The 26417-nt window shown below is 39.2% G+C and overlaps 1 long non-coding RNA gene across 1 annotated transcript; it reads right to left on the reverse strand.

The window, feature by feature from the left end:
- Positions 1 to 10976: 10976 nt before the first annotated feature.
- On the reverse strand, positions 10977 to 12113 carry LOC125477247. The gene is made up of 2 exons (XR_007258428.1): positions 11917 to 12113; positions 10977 to 11801 (listed from the first exon to the last, which is right to left on the reverse strand). It is a non-coding gene; the product is annotated as an uncharacterized LOC125477247 (long non-coding RNA).
- Positions 12114 to 26417: the final 14304 nt, after the last annotated feature.

Genomic DNA, 26417 nt, shown 5'->3' on the forward strand with positions numbered 1-26417 from the left:
TTCTCCTTCTCCTTCTTTTCTTTCTCTCCCCAAATGAATGCCTTTGGCCTCCTATTTATAGAATTCCAAAACTTGATTTTTGGATTTAAATAATCAGATGAAATAAATCATTTCTGCCAGGTATTGACACGTGTCCTATTTGATGACTTTTCTAATTTATTTCGATTTTTCGTTGAGTCACACGCTACATGTAAAATTTATGTGATACGTGAGCGTTGAAATTTTAATTATTGGTCAACATTCATTTCACCGAAATTTTGATGTCTACAAATGCCCCCACTTCAAGGCGCGTCGTAGACATGTGCTTGTCACGTGTTGAAGATGCGTTTTGAAGTCCCTTAATGTAGATGTCAACCCAAGGGCCGTCGAGGCTTGATCTTGAATTGGGCTGGAAATTTCTTTAAGGGCCATCGAGGCTTGATCTTGAGTTCGACTGGAAGATTTTCTGGTTTCTTCCAATCGTTGATTTTCCACAGGCTTAATCTTGAACTGGACTGGAGGATTCTTTTGGTCTCCTCCGAAGGTCTGAACTTACTCCTTTGATCTGGAGTTGAATTTGATTCAAGGGTGGTGAACACTTGATTTTGAATCGGACTTTGTGATTTCTTCAAGGGCCATCGAGGCTTGATCTTGAACTGGGCTGGAGGATTCTTTTGGTCTCCCCCTATCGTTGATTTTCCTTTGTGCTACTCTTGAACTGGGTAGCAGGATTCATACACATGGCAGGCAAGCACGAGGTGGAAGTGATGACCTGTTTCTTTGTTCAATCTTTCCCCAATTCGTATTGAAGAGGGTAGATCGGAAAACTGACTCCAAGTGCCGTCTGATTGCTCTTTTCACTTTGCCATGCGAGTAATAACAAGGACAAAGGAAAGGACATGGGGAAAGCATGATATAAGATACCTTTGCTTTTGAAGAAGCAGCGAATGAATCAGCACATATATTTGTTGTGCTTGTCTCCACATGCTTTGATGTATCATTTTCACTTGTCTTACTTGCTCCCTTTGCAGAAGTGGTATTTCCTTATGCAGGTTTGGCATCTTCTCGTGTAGTATTTGTCCTCTGATGCAGGAATGGAATGCAACCTTTGCATTTAAATGGTGCTTCAAAACATTACTTCTCCGCGACGATGAGTACTCGAGAGCAATGCAAGGTAAGCAACCAGGCAAAGGTTCCAGGCAATCAGTTCCAGGTCGGAAGTTTGATTTCAGGTTCCGACTGATAACTCTATTTCCCCTTCTCCTGCATGTAAGAGCAAGGACAAAGAAAAGGACAGGGAAAAAGCATGATATGAGATACCTTTGCTTTCGCCCTTGATGATATGAGATACTTTTGCTTTTGAAGAAGCGGTGAATGAATCAGCACATGCTTCCATCTACCGTTTCCTCCTGGGTCATCTGTACTCCAGGCATCTGGTATCATCTTTGGGGAAGAGGAAAAAATTGAGTATTTTGAGATGTTTTGCTGGGAGTATACTCTCGGAGGTTAGGAAGAGTTGGGCATTTTTTTTTTCGCAGGTCTGCCTTGCCATAAAAGATGAAGGTCGACATATATAGAGATTTCCCAATAGCAAGTGGTGGTACTGTTCTTTTACCCTTGTCGACAAACGTTTTGATCCCGCAAATTCGGCTTTTTGAAATAGTGACGACTCTTCGATCTTTGAATACGCCTCTTTGATTTCTGAACGACGCCTCTTCGATTTCTGAACGAGCGTCTCTTTTGACAAAGTGGCACGCGTTTTCTGAAAAGCAGAGAAAGCGTCGCCGAACTTTGCGCTCGTCAGCTAAAGATGTGTAGCTGCGATGATGACCTCCACGTGATCTTTTGACAAAGTGGCACCCGTGCTCTGAAAAGCCGCGAAAGCGTCGCCAGCCTCCACGTGTTTTCAACTTTGTCGGAGATCTTTTGACAAAGTTGAACGCGTTTTCTGGAAAGCCGAGAAAGCGTCGCCTAACTTACGCCGGAAAATCCAGCTTTTGAGATTTGCAGAGTGGTGTCTCTTCACTTTTGAACAAGCGGCCCTTCGATTTCTGAGCAAGCGCCTCTTCGTTTTTATAGAGGTATTGATCACCTCTAACATGCACACTTCGAAGGTTGCTCATTCCTGAAAATCATCTCCGGCCTTTTGAGTTTTAACTCCATCCACCCATCTCTTTTAACACCTTTGAAAAATGGCTAACCCATCGAACCTTAGCTTAGAATTGAGTCTCAGCAGTGATCCGGTTGCGCCGCTTCAAGGTAATGTATGGTGTCCTTCTTTCTTATCTTCTAACGGTCCTCTTACAGGTGAAGACTCCGTGATGCAGGACGCCACAACAGCTACAATAGTGGCTAGGAACCTCCTTACTCCAAAAGATAGTAGGCTGCTGTCAGGACGGTCCGATGAGTTGGCCGTTCAAGAGTCCCTCGCTCTTAGTGTTCAGTGTGCGGGCTCTGTGTCCAACATGGGCCAACGCCTGCTTGCTCGGTCCCGTCAGGTGGAATCATTGATGGCAGAGGTGGAAGATCTTAAGCAGGAGATTAAACAGCTTAAGTACGAGAATAGAAGTTTGCATGTGCTTGCAAATAACTATTCGTCGGGCATGAAGAGGAAGCTTGATGAGATGCAAGAATCTCAAGGTCGCATTCAAAGTGACCGTCAAAGGCTTGCGTCTTTTTTCCAGAGGCACATTTTTCCGGCGTCATCAAGCGTTCCACCAAGCATTGGGGCCTCGAATGACCTATCTTCGGTGCCTCTCGCTCCTGGAGTTTGGCCAAGTAGTGGGGCTTCACGTAAACAACCTTTGTGAATGCTCCATCTTTCTCTTTCTTTGTTAGATTTTTTTTTTTTTTTTTTTTTTTTTTTTTTTTTTTTTCCGCACTTGTAATTGCTCTCGGTGTGCCTGGCACCGTGTGAGTTTCAAACTCTACAAAATTACAACTTGTATATAACAAATATGTCCACACATGAATGATGACCTTCATTACTTTCTTTACTTTTAATTCCAAAACTTGTACACACACACACGCATATAGGCCACTGCATGGCCACTGCATTTTGCTCACTGCCTTGCATCTTCCAATTTTGCTAATTTAAACAATTGGCAGCTGATGCTGCCTTTGAAAGATGCTTCCCAATATCATCATTGCTATCTTTTTTTTTTTTTTTTTTATTATTATCCTTTTTGAAAGATGTTTCCCAACATCATCATTGCCACCTTTTTTTTTTTTTTTCTTTTGCCTTCACGCCTGAAGCCTTTATAATTATATATATATATATATATATATATATATATATATATTTCAGATGGTGCCAGAAGCATCATCATTGTTTATACATATATATATATATTTTTCTTTTTTTTTTTTTATTATTCTTTTGAAAGATGCTTCCAGCATCATCATTGCTTTTTTTTTTTTTTTTTTTTTTTTATTATTCTTTTGAAATATGCTTCCCGGCATAATCATTGCTCTTTTTTTTTTTTTTTTTTTTTTTTTTTTTTTTTTTTTTTTTTTTTTTTTTTTTTTTTTCTTTATAAGGCCATCTGCAAGGTTGAGTTCGTGGGTGAAAACCCAGGCGAGTCCCAGAGAAGACGGAGGAGATCTTTGGGTGTGAGTTGACAAACTTTGATTTTGTCAATCACATTCAAAGGCAGCAGCAGAGGCAAGGCAGACGGATGAGATCTTTGGATGTGAGTTGACAAACTTTGATTTTGTTGATCATATTCAAAGGCAGCAGCCATGGCGGAGGTGCAGAAGCAACCAGATCTTGAGGCAGAGTGTAAGGCGTCGAGTTTGAAGACCGGCTAGTCGTTTGACAGCGGTCAATGAAGCTCTTCGTTGATTTTGATCCTGGTGCCCAGAATGACGAGCTCGAGGTTTGTTGGCAGCGTGAGGAGACAAAGGAAGAAGCTCCATCATCACCCCTCATGTAAAAGTTGACTGCCAAAAAAAAATTCGACATCACCCCTGCAGCTTTATAACAGGTACTGACCATCTGCTCCAGTGGAGTTGAATGCTCTTCGCAAGCTTCAGCTTCAACAGGATATGTTGGGAAATAATTTTGAAAGAAAAGAGATGCACTTTTTGAATTCAGAGGCTTTGATTCTTTTCTCTTCGGGCATGAGCCTGGTTTTACCCCAGGATCTCCAGCTTCGTTTTCCACCATGTATTTCCACTGGTAAGCTACTCCTTCCTGTGCTTCCTTTGAAGCATCAGACGTAAAAAACAAGAAGCCGATGATTCTCTTGCACCATTTCAGTAACAGTGTATGGATAATCCACTTCCTTCATTAGTCCACCAGCTTTGAGTGTGTACTCAAAGGCACTGTTCATGAGTCCACCATTACATCCGGAGTCACACGAACCTGCCTCCTCTGGATCGCATCTGTGTTGGTATATTTCCTGTCAGCTGGTTACAACATAGCTGTAGAACTTGCAGACTAGTCATGTTCCCAATCTCAGAAGGAATACCCCCAGTTAGATTATTGACGTTGAGATACAGATCAGTGAGCTCAGTGAGATACGATATCTCTTTAGGAATCTCTCCTGACAAGCTGTTGTAGTGCAGGTACAGACCCGACAAGCACTTCAGCTCCGCCACTGCCGGTGAGACCCGACCCGAGAGACCCTTCCCCACCAAAGAAACATTGGCCACTTTGCGGTGCTCGTTGCAGGCCACGCCTTCGAATGAACCACTACACGGGTCACCTTCTTTGGTCCACGACTTCAAAACCCTGCCTTCCGGGTCCAGAGAGGCCTTCAACTCCATCAGAGCTCCCAGCTCGGCATTCCCACAAACAGGTGGTGGCGTAGAACATGCGAGCAGAATAAACAGAGAAACCAGAAAATGGATCAAACCCATGCGTGATTTCGGGTCAAAAACTCGAACTTTGTCCGAAATTCTTGATCTTCAGTGCTCACAGTAGAAACCCATGTTGCTTTTGCTACTAAGTAGGTGAGGTTTTAAGTATTTTTTTGTCAGGTAATGCAGATGTGTGAGAGAGAGAGAGAAAGAAAGAGCAGAAGATGGTGACTTGGGCCGAGGAGCTGTTCCTTGGTGCGTGGTCTGAGTCGGATCGGCGAGTCGCGGAAGGGTGGCGACGATTCGGGAGAGCGTAGCGATCCTGCTTTGGCTTCTGCAGGGGATCCTGCTCATGCAACTTCTTAGCAGCTTTGACATAAGAGCTGCCATCCAAAATATGTTCCATAATTGCAGCTGCCTCAATCTGTCCAGGGTGGCTGCTGGTGGTCGTCAGACTCGCTCTTGAGCTTGACCGTCACCTTGAGGCCGGAGAGATGAAATTCCGTCACGTCTTTCGATTTCAGATTTTCTTCTCCGTTGCTTAGCTCGTTTGTGAAGCCGGGTGAATTTCGAGTCGAGATCGGAGTACTTCTCTTCCTGTTCTTTTATTTCTTGATCCAACTTCTGTCGAGCTTCAGCGAGCTTTACAAAGAGCTCTTGAGCTCTGGAATCTGCTTCAAAGTGTGACTCCTGAAGATGCTTCAGAGCCACTTCCGCCGCAGCTCGCGTTTGCTTCTCTTCCAAAAGTTCCACATTCAGTGATTCAATAGTTTGCCGCAGCTGCTTCACCTCCTCCGATTCGCCACCTTCCGGCTCTGGCGGTTGAAGATTCCGAGATCCTTCGAACTGAGACTTGAGGAATTCGTTCTGCAATTTTAGCTCCATGACCGTCTGGACGAGTTGATCGTGAGTGTCGAAGGCTTCAGAGAAGTGGTTGACGGCGGCGGTAAAGTCACCGGAGGAGAAAGCGGCGTTGCCTTTGGCTTTGGCTTTGTCGGCCATGGCTGTTTGGCGACTGAAGAAACCTATTCTACAGAAAGTAGAGGGATTGCGGGTTGAGGGCATGGCTTGGGCCTGGATTTGGGCTGCTGCTTTTTGTGGACTTCAACTCCACGGTTGTGTACAAAAGGGACTGCCTCCACTCTTCCATGCTCTTTCCTTGGCAGTAGTAAGCCCAGCTGCTAAGAAGAGGGCTGCTGCTGTGGTGGTTGTTCACGCTGGTGTGAAGAAATGGAACCAAAAGTGAAGTGTGTGCGAGAGAAAGAGAGAGGAGAGGTGGGCTTGGAGCTGAGTGAGGATGGGCTTTGAGAGTTGGGCCCGGATTTGTCGCTGGGCTCGCTGGCTTTGGAAAGAGGAGTAGAAAGTTTTGGAGCCGGCCTCCTTTTTTTTTTTTTTTTTTTTTTTTTTTTTTTTCGAATAGAGAATATATATATTTTTTCTAATACATAGTAACATATGTATTTTTTTTTTCTTTTCTTTTGTAATAAAATTGACTTTCTTTAATGAAACGTTTATTTATTTATTTTTATGTGACTGTACTTGAAGTTTTGAAGTTTCAAGTTGCCTACGTACTCTTCCAAAGAAGAGATCAAGTCATAACGTAGTTCAAATGAGTGATGGTTTTGATGATGATGTTGATGATGATTTTGCCGTACACAGTTTATGCTCTTGCGGGCCAGGAGCGTCTTGGTGCCGTTTGCATTTTCAGCTCATGCAGGCAAGGAGCGTTTGTTGTCGCCTTTTATGCTCGTGCGGACAAGGAGCTTTGGTTGTCGCCTTTTAGGCTCGTGCGAACGAGGAGCTTTGGTGAATTTGTCAAATGATCTTAGAGGGGCATTCCTTGCGATCTTCATAGCAAGGAGTCTTGACTGAGTGATTGAAGAAGTCTTTGGGGAAGAAATCGCGCATTGTGATGGCAACGGACGATCTTTGTGTCATAACTTCATCATCCTCAATACTTTCATGTAGCTTTGAAGGTTGACGGTAGCTGCTTTGCCCCCTTTCCGATTGGCGAACTTGTGGAGGAGGCCTATGTTTCTTGTGCATTTTCTTTGGAGTGACATAAGTCCATCCTTCAACTTCACTTGACTTGACTGACATGGTTTTGGAGCATGCCCCCAGCGGTTGAGGTGAAGATTTTGAGTTCAAAGAGCCAGAAGTGACGGTGGTATAGTTTGACTTCACCACATCATTAAGATCTAGCTCGATGATCCCTTTCTGAGCCAACTTCATGATGAGATCTTTTAGCACAAAGCACTTTTCCGTCGGATGACTAATGAAGCGGTGGAATTTACAGTACCTTGGATTGTCAGTACGGTTCATATCTTCTGGCCGTTTGCACTCAGGTAGGTCGATCACCTTTTTGTCAAGCAAGTCTTTCAACATGGCAACCACGTCAGAGTCGGGGAATGGATAAGTTTTCTCCTCAAGCTCCTTCAAAGTGCGTCTACGTGTCTCTTGATCACGAAAAGCTTCGGTTTGAATCGCCTTGCTTCGTGTAGGGATTTTGACTGGAGTTGTGTTGACCGTCATTGCTTCCTTGGTGGGTTTCCACGTAGCCTTATCCACCTTTGGCCCCAAAACTTTGTCATTCTTGTAGTCGGCGATCTGTTCTTTCTTCCCATGACGGGTGATGCTTAACTCCATATCATGGGCGCGGGTGGCTAACTCCTCAAATGTTCGTGGTTTGATGCCTTGAAGGATGTAGTGTAGTCCCCACTGCATGCCTTGAACGCACATCTCAATGGCAGAGGTTTCAGAAAGCCGATCTTTGCAATCCAGACTTAAAGAACGCCATCTATTTATGTAGTTGACGACAGGTTCATCTTTCCACTGTTTCGTGCTGGTCAGCTCTAGCATGCTTACAGTACGACGAGTGCTGTAGAAACGGTTGAGGAATTCCCTTTCTAGCTGGTCCCAACTGTTGATAGACTCAGGTTCGAGGTCAGTGTACCAGTCAAAAGCGTTACTTTTCAGCGAACGCACGAACTGTTTGACGAGGTAGTCTCCCTCTGTCCCAGCATTGTTGCAAGTTTCAATGAAATGGGCGACATGTTGCTTCGGGTTGCCTTTTCCATCGAACTGCATGAATTTTGGGGGCTGATAACCCCTTGGCATCTTCAAAGCATCAATCTTCTTGGAGTAAGGCTTTGAGTACAGTACGGAGTCATGCGAGCTTCCTTCGTACTGTGTCTTGATAGTGCTTGCGATCATCTCCTGTAGCTGCTGGATAGAGAGAGATCCCATGGATGCCGTTGCTTGGTCTAGCTTCGGCTTCTCTTCAACTTTCTCCGCTGGTGGCTCCTCTTCTTCGTCATCTTCTTTCTTTAATAGGCCAACAATTGGGTCGACTTTCACGTCGGGCAGCGCATCTAGTTGGTTGACAAGTGCGGCAATCTGCAAGTCCTTCTCTTCCACATTTCGTGTGAGCTTTGCGATTGCTTCATTCATCTGAGCTAGCTGCTCCTCGATTGAAGTTGCTCCAGTGGTCATGACTTGCATGGTTGTACTGCCGCTCGAATCAGCGTCGGAGAGTAGGGACTCTGAATATTTCCTTGGGCTCTCCCCTTTTGATGCCCTTAGCGAGGCTAGGGTGATCACAGGCTCGTACCTCAGGTGCTCTTGTTCCTTTGACAGAGTTAATGCAGGGGCGGAAGCCGCGGCAAAAAGATCTCTTGCCTTACTTCGGGTTATGATGCCCGAAATATCACCACTTGCGGCGATGATGTTCTTGTTCTTTGCTTTGATTGCAGGAACAGCTTGATCCTTTCTTGATGCCATTTGCGTTTTTGATGATTTGAGGATAGAGATGAGAGGTAGAGATTGTCCCACTGGGCGTGCCAAATTTGTAAACACGAGAAATTCCTGAAACAAGCGACAAGAATACGTGTACAAAATATATTTTTTGTATTAATGATTTTGGGGTTACAATCTCTTTGTAATTTGGTCCTCTGATTCTATCTTCGAAGGGTGTACGTTTGTGGATGAATTGTTGATCCAAAGGGCCGTCGGGGCTTGATCTTAGGATGAACAGTTGATGAATGATGAACACTTTCTTCAAGGGGCCGTCGGGGCTTGATCTTGAGTTGGTGGGAGTTCTTCAAGGGCCGTTGGGGCTTGATCTTGAATTGGTGGAAGTTCTTCAAAGGCCGTTGGGCTTGATCTTGAAGGTTGGTGGATGAGCGGATCTTCAAGGGCTTTTGGGCTTGATCTTGAAGGTTGGTTGGATGTGAGGATTTGTTGAGGTTGTTGATCCAAAGTGGCCGTTGGGGCTTGATCTTAGGATGAACGGATGATGAACGATGAACACTTTCTTCAAGGGCCGTCGGGGCTTGATCTTGAGTTGGTGGAAGTTCTTCAAGGGCGTTGGGGCTTGATCTTGAAGGATGAACGGATGATGAATGAATCTTCAAGGGCCGTTGGGGCTTGATCTTGAAGGTTGAACGGATGATGAACGATGAACGGATGTGTGGATTTGTTGATCCAAAGGGGCCGTTGGGGCTTGATCTTAGGATGAACGGATCTTCAAGGGCTTTTGGGCTTAATCTTGAAGGATGAACGGATGTGTGGATGATGAACACTTTCCTCAAGGGCCGTCGGGGCTTGATCTTGAGTTGGTGGAAGTTCTTCAAGGGCCGTCGGGGCTTGATCTTGAAGGTGGATTTGACGAAGAACGAAGATTGCTTTCTTGATCCTTCGGGATTTGCTTGAGAGCTTTAGAGTTTCAAGGCTTCTTTCTTTCTTCCTTCCTTCTTTTCTTCTTTTCCTTTCTCCTTCTCCTTCTCCTTCTTTTCTTTCTCTCCCCAAATGAATGCCTTTGGCCTCCTATTTATAGAATTCCAAAACTTGATTTTTGGATTTAAATAATCAGATGAAATAAATCATTTCTGCCAGGTATTGACACGTGTCCTATTTGATGACTTTTCTAATTTATTTCGATTTTTCGTTGAGTCACACGCTACATGTAAAATTTATGTGATACGTGAGCGTTGAAATTTTAATTATTGGTCAACATTCATTTCACCGAAATTTTGATGTCTACAGTGACGAAAGCCATAATTTCATACATACACAAGAAAATATAAGAACCTGAATACCAAAAGTCATAAACAATAACAAGATTCTAAATTAAACGTAAGGGCAATGGAAAGTTCAATGATCATAGATCTAAAACAAAAGATACCTGATTATGTCCAGAGCATACAACTACACGAACTACAAGTGCAAATAAGAATTCAGATAACAAATCATCAAAGAAAATCATACGCAAACGGAAAAGCTCAAAGTCACTGGTAAAGGAATGCCTCGATGCTCGGGTCGTACTCCTCATCACTAGGACTTGAGGGGGCGCAAAACAGAAAAGCTGAGTGGACCATAATTATATTTATACTAATAATATTCAAAATTAGAATTCTTTCTGAACATAATAACCCTTTGTTTTGAAAACATATATAATACTACGTATAGGTTTTTCTGAAAGCTCTAGCATGCAGAAAATGTTCGTAACTTTTAAAATCATCTCTAAAACATGATCGAAACGCCCGAAAGAAAATCCATAAATCCCATAAAAAACTATACTCTCTAGGGGTATCATAGTAGCCCGAAGGCAGGTGTCCATCACCTGAAGGCGAAGTTGTACGACACTGGGTTATGCCAGTGAAGAAACATGGTAGGCCCTATCACCCGAAGGTGAAGCTGTACGACTTTGGGTTACGCCAGAAAAGGAATATATCTATATATATAGCAAACACACCGACACTAGCCGTGGCTAGTGAAGCTGTTCGACATTAGTTTCACCAGCGAAGCTAGGCGTATAACATAAGTATCCTTATCTGTGTCTTATGGTCATAAACTATACCCGTGTTGTGTGCATGTGCCATATGATAACTCACTAGATAATCATTGAAAACATATCTCAGAAATCATGCCAAATCACTAGAGCTTAAAAGCATCAAAACATCGCCTCATAAATAAACCGTAAAACCATGACAGCCTTCTAACTCAAATCATTCTCATAAACCACCAATCCATAATATTTCATAAATTCATAAATCTCATAAGGCATAAAAGAAATAGTTGTAAACCTTTTCTAAGTGTAAAACCAATAGTTTATAACGTTTCATAAAACGTAAATTAAATAAATCATGATATAGAAATCCATAAAGCAAAACATAATATAAAACATATTCAAATCATGAAATAGGAATGCATGCTAGACTGATAGTTATAAAATATTCATTTAAGAAGGGGTCCACCCACAAATACTCCGCTCTCGGGGAGCCGCTCGAACTAGGGAGGACTGGATCATCTTCTACCATTGCACCTATACACAAATAGAGACTATTTAATAAAATGCGACCAAAGCGATTGAATTTGTGAAAATGAAGTGTAGATTTGGAATTAGGACGTTGAAATTAGTCTAAGAGATGTCCCGATCGAAACCCAAAAAAGTCAACCCAAAAGTCAACGTTGACTAGTCAACGATCAACGTTTACTAGAAAGTCAATGGTCAACGGGTCAAAGTCAATGTATCGAGTCAAAGCGTCAAAGTCAACAGGTTGGGTCGGATGGGTTGGACTGGTTTGGCTGGGTTGGGCCGAGAGTCTTTGGGCTTGGGCTAATGGATTGAGGGATTGGGCCGGAGTTAGTGGGTCAAGAGACTTGGGCCTCGTTTATCGGTTAAAGGTTTTGGGCTTGAAGAAATGGACCAGGTTAATTGGGTTGATGGATTGGGCTGAAAACAAATTTGGTTATGGGCCTGGATTATGGATGTGGGTTGGGTCGACCCGATTGCACTCGCAGGTCGCTCGACCCCACGAAGAAGAAAATCAGAAAATCAAGGGTTTTCGCCCGGAAATTCCCTGGGGCTGCGATCTGGGGTCAAATCTTCACCATTTCAGGTGATTTTTGAACCACAATAAAGCTAAAGTAGAGGGGAACAAGAAATTAGCATTTTGAGGGTTGGCCGATCAAAACTGGCAGGAAATTGACTCGCAAGCCGTCGGGTTCGCCGAAAAGATCTGGAAATTTGCAGAACACAAACATGCATCAATAAAAGGATCCAAAACTCAATTCCAAAACATCACAGATGTGAGAAACAACTAAATATTTGAAGAGTAAACCAGGGAACTTTACCTAGTTTCGATTTAGGACTCAAGGCTCTCAGGTGGGAATGGCAAAGTTCCATCGGCGACTCGATGAGATCTCAGATATGTGAATTTGAGGTTCGATTTGTTGGGGAAATGGAAATGGTTATAGCGAAGGCTCTCGGGCCTAAAGGTTGGGTGTTTGCAGAAATGGTGAGGGTGTGTTGTGAGAGAGTTGAGAGAAAGTGTTCGAGATGGGATAGTCACGGGAGAGGGAAGGAATAATGGGCTGGATTTTGGGTTGGTTGAAGCACAGCCCAAAGATTTGGGCCAAATTGATAAAAACCAACATAAGGGTAAATTCGTAATTTCACTTAAATTTGAGAGTAGGTTGTTACAATTTCCCTTGAGCTTTAGTGGCATACGATGGTCGCACAACACGCTCGATACACTCTTCCACTTCATCTATCCAGATATATTCTTTGGTTAAGGTCTCCATCCAACTCTCCATTCTTTTGCAAGATAAATCCTAGGTAGCGGAAGCGATCACTCTTTGGTCCTTCCTGATCTCCAATCCTCACCCCTAACTCATTTGAGCATCTGTTCGCATTGAACTTGCACTCCATACTTTGTCTTTGATTGACTTAGGCAAAGACCTTTAGAAATGAAAGATTTGGAATGAAAGATTTGGGCAATCTGCATTATTTTTTGGGTCGGCAAATTAGCTACACATCAGAAGGCTTGTTTGTGACGTAGTCAAAATATATGAATGAGTTAGTTGACAGAGTTGATTTGTAGAATTGTAAACCCTATGCTACTCCATGCCTAATCCTGATCAATATAGAAGTGTAGTTTGAGCCCTATAATACCTCACATTCATAAGGCCTGACATAGTTTTCTCAGTGAATGAAGCCTGTCAATTTATGCACAACCCTATGAGTCCCATGTTATTGCAGTAAAGAGTATTATTCGATATCTTAAAGGTACATCAATTTATGCACAACCCTATGGAGTCCCATGTTCTTGTTTTATTTGATTCAGACGCTGCATTGCATTATCTGTTTTCTGGTTTTGTTTTTTTATTTTTATTTTTTTATCACTCACACGCCTCTTATTCTTCACACCTCACACAACTCCTAATTTTTGCATTTGGATTCAGACACTGTAATGCAGTGTCCATTTCCTAGTTCAATTTTTTTATTGTTTTTACATTTGGATTCAGACACTGCAATGCAATGTCCGTTTCCTGGTTCTATTTTTCACATTTTGATTCAGACATTGCATTGCAGTGTCCGTTTCCTGGTTCCTTTTTTTTTTTTTTTTTTTTTTTTTTTTTTTTTTTTTTTTTTTTTTTTACATTTTGATTCAGACATTGTGTTACAATGTTTGTTTCCTGGTTCTATTTTTTCTGTCTCCTATGTTGCACACATTACATGACTCCTTTTACATTTAGATTCAAACACACGATGTTTCTGTTTCCTAATTCTGGATTGTAGATCGAAAACTCTTTGCAAACACCCCTCTAATTCAAGAGGGTTTTGATGGACAATACCCTTAAGAAAATCTCTACATCCAAAGCCTTTGGAGGTTTGCTGGATATCTATTACGTCCTTTATTTTTTCTTGTGTTTTGTTTTTGCTACTGATAGTTGCACATTTCTTTGGAATTCCCTTTTTTTCTCTCAACATTGTGTTTGGTATTGGGAAAGTTTAAGAGCATTGGGATTAAATGAACTATTTATTTGGGTTTGACGGAGGAGAGAGAAAGATAAGGAGGTAGGGAGAGGAGAGATACAAATGAGAGAGTGAAGAGAAAGAAAGGAAGAGGGAGGCATGATAGAAAATTGGGACATAATGAAGTAAATAAGGAAGAGAGAGTGGAGGAGATAAGGAATGAAAAAAAAGTGAAGAGAGAAAAGTATAATAGTTATTTTATAACTAGCTTAAACTCATGTGGCATGCTTCATTGACCTATGCATAATTATTATAAATAATTCATTGATTATGTCCAAAAATAAAATTGGCTATTGGTATATGGCTAATTAGTGAAGATTTTATTGACCTTTGGCCAAATATCCTTTAAACTAATGTATGCTTCAAACATCAGCAGTCGACACACTTTTTCCGTCATAGGAATGGGTATGTGTGTTTTGTCTTCGAACCTAGCCAAACCAGTTTGTCTATTGAAACTAGACCATGGGACCTTCAATCAACTAGGTTAGGCTTCCGTTTGGTAGATTCATTAATTTACTCTATTGGCTTAAACCCGTTCCCCTCAATGTATGCTTAACTTGAAAACACAAGGAGAAAGCCAAAAAACATCATGAAATATGAAATATAGATGTAATATAGATAGAGATGTAAGTGAATTGTCATATGTACTAAACTTGCATTTGGTTAGATGAATATAGATAGAGATTTGAGGGAACTTATATAAAAAATGGGGCATAAATAAATAAAACTCTGAATAATAAACATGCATTCTATCAAAGAAAAAAAATTAAACTCAAGTATACGATCAAAAGCCAAATCTTTTTCTCATTTTGCGAACATGTAGTATATATTAGCATTTAGCAACTTCTTCTCTCAGATAGAATAGTGAACCAAAAAAAAAAAAAAATCAATATAAGCATTTAAAGATTGTTAAGTCGTTGTAATCCAAGTGTTGTAGTATCTTGTAAACGAAAGCTTCTTGTTTCAAAATCACCTCCATTTGAACCAACATAATCATTGTAAACAATAGCAAAGCAACCTACCTCAGGCTGCTCTTGCAGGATCTGGATCCTCTCCTGAGCTAATGGAGAGGATCCTTCTCATCAATCATCGTGGACCGCTGGATTTTTATCCAACGGCTACAAACAGGGGGTCCCTTTAAAGTTATAATGGTTGTAACCGTTGGATAAAAATTTAATGGCCCACGATGATTGATGAGGAGGATCCTCTCCATTAGCTTAGGAGAGGATCCAAATCCACTCTTGCAATCTGTTTTGTACTTCAGTCTGACACTTGAGAGCCTCCGACAGTGGAATTTTTATATTACCGTTAATTAGTATCCAGGCGCTCGTATGGAGAGTAAGTAGAATAATCTTTAAAAAAAAGTCATTTTGTGAGAAAGGTGCAAAAATAAAAATAGGCCTAATGGTGAAACAATCCAAACTGAGAATGTGCTTATGCATCTTTTGTGAATGGTTGACCATTAAACAAATAAAATGTAAAAGAACAAAGACAATGGCAAGTAAATTTTGGGAGTGATCCGAAAGACATGGATGGCAATAATGTAAGAATATGAGTATGAATTGAACATTAAGAGCTGAATAGTATAAATCTTTTGAATGGAAAAGTCCTGTCAATAAGCTTAGAGAAATTCTATTTCTTGTAGGATTGTAAGTACAAGTCCTTATAGTTATGGGACTTATCTTTGTACTTTATTTCTTGACGTTCATATGGATTACTTGTTCAAGTCCTATAAGAATTCTAATAGGGGAATGATTGGAACGACCCTATATATAATCTTAATCGCTGCTCTTGCAAAGTCTTCTTCTTTTGTTCCAAATACCTATTGTTTGGAGAGCACTTTTGTTTGTTAAAGAGGAAAAGGTTATTAGATTAACAAGCTGCAATGGCTTCATCTTCCATGTCAGGTTCTGCAGGTTGGTGTTTCTGCGAGTACATGAGCTTTCCATAGATGTGTTTGTTGACGAATATTTAGATTGTTCTTGATTTATGGTGATTCAATTGGCTGACTTGTGCTTAATATTATTGAGATATATATGTTTATATGTATATCTTACATGTGGTGGTATCAGCACTGATGAAATTTAGAACATTGAAATCATAAATCTTGTTCAAGATCAAATTTCCATTTAAATTCCCAGCTTTTGTCGAACCCAGAAAGAACTTAAGTAAAGACACCGTTTACAACTCAAAACGACAACGTTTAAAAAAAAAAGGGACGAAAGAGACGTTAGTGGTTTTTTAAAATTTTGACCGTTATTTTCTGGGTTTTCGGTTAAAAGTTGTGACGATTAAAAAGTTTTGTTTCTTCTATCTCTTGTCCACAACAATCCTCATTAAAATTCAAACAAGAATATGCAGGTGCTGAAGGTATGTTTTGTTTACTAATGTTGGAAATTATATATTATAATATGAAATATTATAATATATAATTTTAATAATTGAATGAAAAATATTGTTAACCAATTTTTTAGAAAGGTTATGTTGTTTAGGTGTATTCCCTTGATAAGTGATGTATACTTATAGATGAAAAGTTACATCTCTTTAATAAGTAGAAATTGGATTCTATGTAAACCCATGAAACTATTGGTATTAAAGATAGAAAATTAGAGTTAATTTTTACTCTTAAGAAATAGGCCAGGTTTCCCCACTTTGTTTCTCTCATGCTTTGTGAGTCAAATTCTGAGTCGTATCTTGAGAGTACGGAATATATAAAGTTCGCCAGAATCCGAAGATTGAAGTGCTTTAACTTCGGATTATAGATTGTTGAATCCTGAGAGATGGACGTCTATCAAACTACAAGCACAAAAGTAGGGGCGAAATTCTATCTTTAAGACATTGCATTTATGCAAGCCTCAATCTCCAAGTTTGTCAGTTTTTCTAACTTTATCTCTAGTTGTTTATATTAATCTTGTATACTATTGATGTTGTTATTTTCTTTATGATTATTATCATTGGAATTCTTGTGTTATTTTCATATTTTCTAATATTGCTCCAACAATCTAAAGATAGAAATTTTATCCCTATGGAACAATCGGAAATATGAATGTTCTCGATTCTCATATTGAGAGTTTAAAGCTTGGTGTTGTATTTGATGTGAAGCCTAGAATTGATGCAATTAAGACTTTAATCTCTGATTTAGTCTTGATGATTGGGTTGGATGATGTTGTGGTATTATCCATGTGGAGCGGTGTCAATCAACTGCTTGTTTCTTTTTGAAAAGATAAAATTTAAAATTATAACTTTCTGGGCAATGCATCACTTGATGAAAAGGCGTGAGCAGTTTGCTTGGATAATTTGGATCTGATATGTACATGCATGCTTACGTCTGTACGTGTTTGTAAGTTATCTTGAAAGCATGAATTGCATGACTTGTGTGATATGTCCTGCATATATGTTGAGATATGCATATGACGCGTGTGTGGTATATTTTGTGTGAAGTTATTCTTACAATTTCGTATAACCATTTTCTTCGACTATTATTCACGAATTTGGTTTGGTTTGATTTCATATATGATTTGTATGTGTAAGTTTTAAACTGTTAGGACATGTTTTAAACCCTGGATATGCCTAATAGGGTTGCAAGCATGTGAATGGTATTTGATTCCGTTAACCTATTTGATCTGATACTTATTTCTTTGAAATTGAGTTGCATGTGTGTTTGTTGAAATGGCTATTTCAATTATATTAGCTTCTCTAACTGAAGGGGCATCTAGTGTGAAGAGAAATGTCAGTCGATTTGAATAGACATGTATTATATATATCTAGGTTGCTGAACCGATACGATTCAGATAGGGTTGTATCTGTTCAAATTGAACAAGATGTCTCTTCCAAAAGAAAGCAATTCAGGTTCTGTAATATATACGGTTGATTCAATGACTTACATGGCTGACAATAAATGATATGCATGATGTTTGTACGCTCTTGCAAAATTAAGAAATGTTGGTATATATCTCAGTCCGATGCATCGTTTGCGTTCTAAATGCAGACTCCTTCTTGTGAATGCATAGTGTCGCATTCATCTGGTTTTGACTCTTTTGATGTGTCAGACATACTGCAGTTATATTAAATACTGTGTTTTGACGCAAGGCATGTTGCATAAAAATTCGTGTTTAACAGGCATAACTAAAACTTGCAGTGATATCATGAGTATGGTCATATTCTTGATAGAATTTCTCATTAGGAAATTCTAGATTACGAAAGCGTCCTTGAAGAGACGAATCCTCCTCTGAAGAATCATGAGATTTCGGTCTATTATGCTAGCTTAGATGATGTGTGGTGTAGAAATGATATGATCGTCGACGATGCATTAGCATATGCAGTAGCTACTGAGATCATATTGAGCGATGACATTGAACCCCTATTTCGTTGATGAATGTCGACGTAGAACCAATTGGTCAAACTAGAAATAAGCAATCCAAGTTAAACTTAATTCGCCTGCGAAACGTAAGATGTTTGGACCCGTAGCTTCTACTCCTCCACATGTGAAGCCTATTGGCTACAAGTGGGTTTTTGTTCGGAAGCGTAATGAGAAGAACGAAATTGTGCATTACAAAACTCGCCTTGTCACACAAGGTTTCTCACAATGCCTCGGGATTGACCATGACGAAACTTATTCACCCGTTATGGATGTGATTACTTTTCGCTACTTTATAAGTTTGGTAGTTTCTTAAAAACTGAATATGCAGCTGATAGACATAGTAATTATGTATCTTTATGGGGATCTTGATACGAAAATTTATATGAAAATTCCAGAAAGAATTACATTGACTGGATCAAATATTTCCAAACCTCGGAACACGCTCTCAATTCGGCTGTGGCGTTCACTCTACAGTTTGAAGCAATCTGGAAGAATGTGGTACAACCATTTAAATGACTATTTGATTGGTCAGGGATATGTGAATAATGAACTATGCATTTGTGTGTTCATTAAGAAGTCACATTTCAGTTTTGCGATAGTTGCAGTATATGTCAATGACATGAACCTTATCGGAACTCCTGAAGAGCTTGCGAGAATTGCTGCACTCTTGATGTCAGAATTTGAGATAAAGGATCTTGGAAAGACTCGATACTGTCTTAATCTTGCGATAAAGTACTGTTCGGATGGAATATTAGTATATTAAACGAACTACACCCAGAAGCTGTTGCGCTGTTTTAATAAGGATAAAGCGAAGCCTTTGAATAATCCTATGGTCGTTCGATCGCTAGATGCAAAACAAGATCCCTTCCATCCTAAGGAGGATGATGAAGAGATTTTGGAGCCTGAATATCCGTATCTAAGTACGATAAGCACTTTATTGTACTTAGCTCAATGCACTAGACCCGACATCTCCTTTGTTGTTAATCTTTTGGGAAGATACAATAATGCACCAACACGCAGACACTAGACTGGTGTTAAAGACATCTTCCGTTAGTACTACGGATTTGGGCTTGTTCTATCCCTACGGATCCTTAAGTGATGCCGCACCCCCTTATCTCGAGTCGATTCTCGCCTTATTGGTTATACCGATGCAGGATACTTATCTGATCTGCACAAGGCGTGTTCTCAAATGGATTATGTCTTTACCGTTGGAGGCACCGCAATCTCTTAGAGGTCAACTAAACAGACCTTAGTTGCCACTTCGTTTAACCATGCTGAAATTCTCGCCTTACATGAAGCAACTCGAGAATGCTTTTGGTTGAGAGCAGTTGTGGGCCATATTCGAAGCTCTTGCGATCTTTACCCCATCTATGAAGACAACACAGCATGCATTGAACAACTCAAGAATGGTTACATCAAAAGAAACAACACCAAGCACATTGCATTGAAGTTATTCTTCTCTCATGAACGACAAGAGCATCAGAAGATTGAAGTCATGCAAATCCATTCACAAGACAATCTGGCCGATCTCTTCACCAAATCATTACCAATGGCAATGTTTCAGAAGCTTGTTCAAGGAATTGGTATGCGTAAACTTTTTGAGTTGTAACATTGTTATTTCTCTTTGGAATTGTGTCAAACTCAGGAGGAGTATCTTGAAGTACACTTGTTTAATCTTAATGTACTTTTTTTCCCTATGATTACGATCATTTTTCCCACTGGGTTTTTGTTACCTAACTAGGTTTTAACGAGACACCCACCTTGGGCTGATCATATCCCCGATGACATCCCGTAGATGTTTCATTTGACTTTGCATTTCTCACGCATTTTTCTCAACTAACAAATGAATGTTTGAGTGCTTGAATGTGTCTTTGTACTACATATTACGATGTCAATCCGTGCACATGGATTCTACATGTATGAAAATCCAAAAGCAAATCAAAATTCCTAACATTGGTTAGTTGTATGAACAATGATATCCAGTTCGTCAAGAATAATGCACATTACTTGATACATGCAAATTAATGTTTATTAACCATTTCTTGAGAATGGTGGAGTACTGTCACAGCTGAGTAGCTTTGGCAACTTGAAGTAGTTTGATCAGTAACTTGAGCTTAGAGAAGGAGGTAAGAGGGGAAAGTCTATTAACTATGAAAATCAAAGGAAAAACTTATGAGAAATCTCAGAGAAATTTAGAGAGAAGAGAGAGATAGAAAGCTGTTGTATTGAATATTTTGCGAGAAATTACAAGATGAATGACAAATGCCTTACAAGTTTGCTTTTGTAGTAAAACTAACTATGACAGAATTACAATACTACCCTTCTTACATTCCACCAGTTTCTAACAAACTTATAACAACCAAATGTTTTATCTATTGCCACATGTACATTATGGTTATTACTCCCCCATCAAACTAAGCGTGGAGGAATCAAGCTTAGTTTACTGCATAGTTGCTGAAATTCCCAAGCCAAGATGTCTGCAATGCTTTAAGAAAACTGGACTGTGTAATCCCTTACTAAACATATGTGCAATCTGATCATCTATTGGAATATATGCACACTGATATCTCCTTTTTGTACCTTCTCTGAAACAAAATGGTAATCGATGTCAAGGTGTTTGATCTTGGAGTGAAACACAAGATTGGAACTTAAAGCTAGTGCACAAAGATTATCACAGTGAAAGGAATGTGGTGTTGACAAGAACTGATGAATATCCTTGAATAAAGACTGAATCCAAAACACATCAGTTGCATAATGTGCCAAGGCTTTGTATTCAACCTTTGTGGAACTTTGAAAAACTGTAGGTTATTCTTTGATTGCCATGAGATAGGATTTGATCCCATATAAAGTACAAAACCTGAAATAGACCTTATAGTATTAATGTTTGCTGCCCAATCCGAGTTTGATATGTTGTTATCTGGAAGGTTGAACTTTTTGTATAATGTAAACCATAATTCACAGTCACTTGTGCATATATGCGTATCCTCTTCACCAAATGTAAATGTGCATCAGTTGGTTGTGTCATAAATTGACATACCATATTCACTAGATAAGCAACATCTGGTCTTATGAAGGTTAAGTACTGAAGTGCACCAACAATACTTCAACATTGACTTGGATCAAATAGCAAGGTTCTTCACTAGCAAGAATTTGAATGTGTGGCCTTGAGGGAGTAAATGTTGGTTTACAGGATTCCATACCTGTTTTCTTCAATAATTCTTACCATACTTTGACTGATTTATGAACAGAGATCCATCATCATTATACCGAACATGTAACCCCAAAAAATAAGTAAGTTTACCCATGTCCTTGAGATCAAACACACTTGCTAAATCATCATCCTGCAACTTAGTTGGATTACAACCAGTAAGGATGATATTATCCACATACAACAACAACAAAATAATGTCTTCATCATTAATCTTGACAATTGAGCCAAAATAATGTCTTCATCATCAAACACACCTTGCTTGCAATTTGTTTGCATTATATGGCCTCAACCAAGGAAACATAGCTGAGCCAAAAATCTTTAATGATTGTATACCAGGTAATTTCTGATATAACAATTGATAAGGAGAACACATTGATAGAGTCTTACAAGGCATCCTGTTAACTAAGAAAATTGAATGTTCACATGCAAAGTACCAAAACTCAGAGGTTAAACCAGCAAGATTGAGTAATGTGATAGTAGTCTCCACTATATGTTTGTGTTTTCTTTCTGCCACTCCATTCTGTTGTGGAGTGTAGGGGCAAGAAATAAACTGAATGATACCCTTACTAGCTAGAAAAGAAATGGAGCTTTTACTCACATACTCTCTTCCTCCATCTGTTTGCAAGCTTTTAATATGTTTCCCAAATTGAGTAAGTACAAAATTGTAAAATCTCACAAAAATTGTAAACACTTCTGATTTATTACTCATTGGAAAAATTCACACATATCTGGTATATTCATCAATTAGAGTTACATAATACCTATTTCATTCTAAGGACTTAACAAGAAAAGGACCCCAAATATCTTAATGCACTTTTTCAAATGGATAAGTACAGGTATCTGATCTAATTGGAAATGCAGTTCTAGACATTTTCCCTTGGATACAAGGAACACAAAAACTATGTTTATTATCTATACAAGCTGTAATACTAGACTTTTGTAACATAGAAGACATGATTTCCTATGTAGGGTGTCCCATCCTCTAAAGCCAAATCTCAGACTTTATAGCTTTTCCAAAATTTGTTGTTGGACTACTTGTAATAGACTGCACTTATCTTCTCTGTTGAACCATAGGAATTTGAAACAATTCTTCAGGCTTACTTTTTCCTTGATACACTATTTCCCTTGTCCTCTTGTCTTGCTCAAAGAATTCAGATTCATCATATATAAACTAGCTCTTATTGTCAGCACAAAGTTGTTTCACAAATAATAAACTTCTAGCAATATGAGGAACATGTAATACTTTGTTGAGTATAAGAGAATGGTTTTTGGTTTGTAAAGTAGTTGAACCAATGTTATGTATTGACAAACCAGTACCATTTCCAATGGTTATTTTATCAAAACCCTCAAAAAGTGTAACTTGAGTCAAAGCATTGATGTCAGCAGTCATACGATGAGAAGAAAACCCATAATCTTAGGAAAAATATGTGAGTAATGCAAAGTCAAATGAAACATCTACGATACGTCATCAGGGATATGATCAACCCAAGGTGGGTGCCTCGCCAAAACCTCGTTAGGTAGCAAAAACCCAGTGGGAAAAATGCTCTTATTCGTTGGAGAAAGACTACATTAAGCTTAAACAAATATACTTCAGGATACTCCCCTTAAGGTCAACATAATTTCCAAAGAGAACTAACAATGTTACAACTCAGAAAGTTTACGCATACCTATTCCTTGAACAAGCTTCTAAAACATTTTATGCATAGTCAATCTCGGGGCGTTGTGAGAAGCCTTGTGCTCCAAGATGAGCTTTGTAACACACAATTTTGTTCTTTTCATTACACTTTTGAACGACAACCCACTTGTATCCAACGGGCTTCACATGTGGAGGAGTAGGAGCTACGGGTCTAAACACCTTATGTTTCTTAAGTGAATCAAGTTCGAATTGCATTGCTTCTTTCTAGTTTAACCAATCAGTTCTACGTCGACATTCATCAATGGAACGGAGTTCAATGTCATCCCTCAGCATGATCTCAGTAGCTACTACATATGCTAATGCATCATCGATGGTCATCTCATTTATACACCAAACATCATCCAAGCTAGCATAATGGACTGAAATCTCTCATTCCTAGGAGGTGGATTCGTCTCTTCAAGGATGCTTCTGTAATCTATAATTTCTTCATAAGTTGGATAGAATGAGCAGGCGATAGTCAAATTCATGATAGGCTCAAAAGCCTATGATGTGGGTTTCCTCTTCCAAAGGTGTGAATCCATTGAACCAAGTGGTCTACCACACTTTTGTGTGGAGGTAGAGGATTGGCTTGCCACTAATGTATGTTGATCAGCCAAAGTGCCGTCCCTGGCCTCCAGTAGGGAAGTCCATAGTACATTTGGTATATCCATATTTACAGGCACATTTGCAACTGGAATATGTGATCTTGCCACTCGCGCTAGATCTGTGAAAGCATCTGGCATGCTTTGATGATCTAACAGGCACTGCACTTTAGTTTCAAACAGAGCAGTGCGGGTATCTAAATGAGACAAAGTGGGAGTCGTCCATGATAATTTATGTTGTTCTTCAGAAGCAGTGACTTTCTTATCTCCTCTTAACGATAGGAAGACTATCTTATAGAAGTGACAATCTGCGAAATCAACAATAAAAAGATCGCCTATCAACGGTTCTAAGTAATGAATAATTGAAGGCGAATCATATTCGACATAAATTCCCATCCTTCGCTGAGGCCCTATTTTTGTACATAAAGGCTTTGAAATCAGCACATAGACCGCACAACAAAAAACGTGTAGATGCGATATGTCAGGTTAGTATTCGTTAACCAACTGAATGACGCTATAATGTTGGGTTGCAACAGGCCTCAGGCGAACCAACATGACTGCATGCAATATTGCATAACACCAAGCAGTGATCAGGAGCTTGGTACGTATGACCTATGATTGAGCAATCATTTGTAAGTGCTTAATGAATACTTTTGCTAGGCCGTTTTGGGTGTGAACATGGGGTATTGAATGTTCAACTTCAACCCCAATAGATATGCAATAACATCAAAAGTTTTAAATGTGAATTCTTTAGTGATGAGTATATTTTATATTATATATTTAACCCTATTCTTAGTATATTTTGGTTAATAATTTGGAAGAATTTTGATACTTTGAATTATATTTCCATTATAGGATTTTCGACTTCCTCTGGAGCAAAACATGGACAAATGGATGAATTTTGGAGTAATTCCAATTGGAGGATGTTCGTGAGTCACTTAGCTTGATTGTGTCAAAATATCAGTTTTTTCTACCAAGCGATGATTTTCTGGCAATAAAATAAAGGAACTATGCGCAGTGCTGGAATAGTGACGTTTTGGGCTTAACTTGCGTTTTTGGAACCCAAGATGACCTCTGATGGATTCGTGGCCTTCTGGAGATGTGTTCAGAATGTTCTTATCATTAAAACAAGCTATTTTGGGCCAGATTTGGAGGAGATTTGAGGCTAAAACGTGGCTGAACAGTTTCTGAGCAGTTTTTCCTAGGTTAATTAGGAATTTATTTTCTATTTTATGTTATTATTATTTAGTTTCTTAGTGGGAATAAAATACTTGAGGGTTAGGGTTTGTGTGTTAGCTTTTAAGGGAGATATTAAAAGGTTTGGCCGTTCTTAATTTTGGGGGGGCTTTACTTTTATGCAATTTTGGGGAGACAGAGAACTTGGCTAGGGTTCTTGGAGATTTTCTACTTTAAGGTGTTTTCATTCCTTTTATTCTTAATAATATATTCTATGATTTCAATTATGAATATGCATAACTAATTTCATTGCTAGGGTGAAGCCGTAAGCCTTAGCATGAATATGTGATTTTTATTTAATTGCTTATGATTGATTGCATGCATACTTTGAATTATTGATCACCGTGATTAAAACTATCTAATTGTCTTAATGCCTGATCACCATTAGGATCTTTAGAAAAGTAATTTGATGCAATTTTGGTCGGAAGGTTCCCTGAAATTGATGCTGGCTTCTTGTGATTAATAATTGTAATTTCACTTAAGATGAACACCACATCTTAAGGGTCGCATGGTTTTTGAAAGAGTTTTCATAAAGCATAATGAGTCTCTCATGTTCAGATTTGATCCGAACGTCCGGACGGGTTGCATGTTAGATATACGTTCTATGTTGGAGGTTCCAAGTAGAATATAAATTAGGAAAACCTAACCTTCAAAGTGGCATGTATAGATCATAATTAATTGGTAAAAATACATAGAATTGCTAGGTGATGGTGGAACCCTAGTGTTTTCTTAATTTGATTTATCCAAAACAGTTTTCTTTTCCCTTCATCTTTAATATTGCAAATTAGTTTATTTTTATTAATTAAATTCGTTTTAATTTAAGTAGGTTATAAAACCAATCATCTCAACTTTCTGCATTACAATAATTAATTGGAATTAGGTTTGTTTTGAATTATTTAATAATCCTTGTGGAGAACGACCTTGCAAGAACCATTTATACTACAACAACCTTGTCATTCTTGCAAGTAATATAGAAGTTTTTAACCCGTTTGCGTGTGTGGTAAACTCTCTATCAAGAAACTGGCGCCGTTGCCGAGGATTATTTCAAATAATTTGTTCTAATCAAATTTACAGTTAGTTATTGCTGTCTATACATAAAAAAAATAAAAAAAAATAAAAAAATTTACATTTCGTTTTTATTTTAATTTTACAGATTACAGCAGTACTGCAGATTACAACAATCTGTGCATGGTCAGAACTAGATCAGCACAAAAATTGATTCCATTTGATCCGGAACCTGAGCAGATTTTAAGGAGACTCGGGGAGCAAACTTTGCAGTGGATTCCTTCCCTGCAGGGGACTTTTCTACAATCTTTGTTTTCTGAGGATCTGCACAATGAAAACACAATGACATTTGTTATTCCAGAGGGTGGTCAACCATTAGGAGATTCATTAACAGCTCATGCCACTAATATACCAAGTTGCATTACTTATCCGGAAGTGGAGGAAGGGTCTGCATTCGAAATAAAGCAACACATGTTGAATATTCTACCTACATTTCATGGGTTATCAACCGACGATCCTAACATGCACATTGCAGAATTTTTAATGGGATGCAAGAATATTTTGGTGAAAGGATTTTCAGCCGAATCTATTAAGCTCCGTTTATTTCCATACACTCTGAAAGATCAAGCAAGGAGATGGCTCCTACACTTCCATCTGGAAGCATTAGCACTTGGAACCAACTCAGTGAAAAATTCTTAAGCAAGTATTATCCAGCTTCAAAGACTCTT

This window comes from the organism of the source record quoted next, unplaced genomic scaffold (assembly GCF_019419815.1).
Source record: "Pyrus x bretschneideri cultivar Hongxiangsu unplaced genomic scaffold, Pyrus_bretschneideri_v1 Contig204, whole genome shotgun sequence".
Lineage (NCBI taxonomy): Eukaryota > Viridiplantae > Streptophyta > Magnoliopsida > Rosales > Rosaceae > Pyrus > Pyrus x bretschneideri.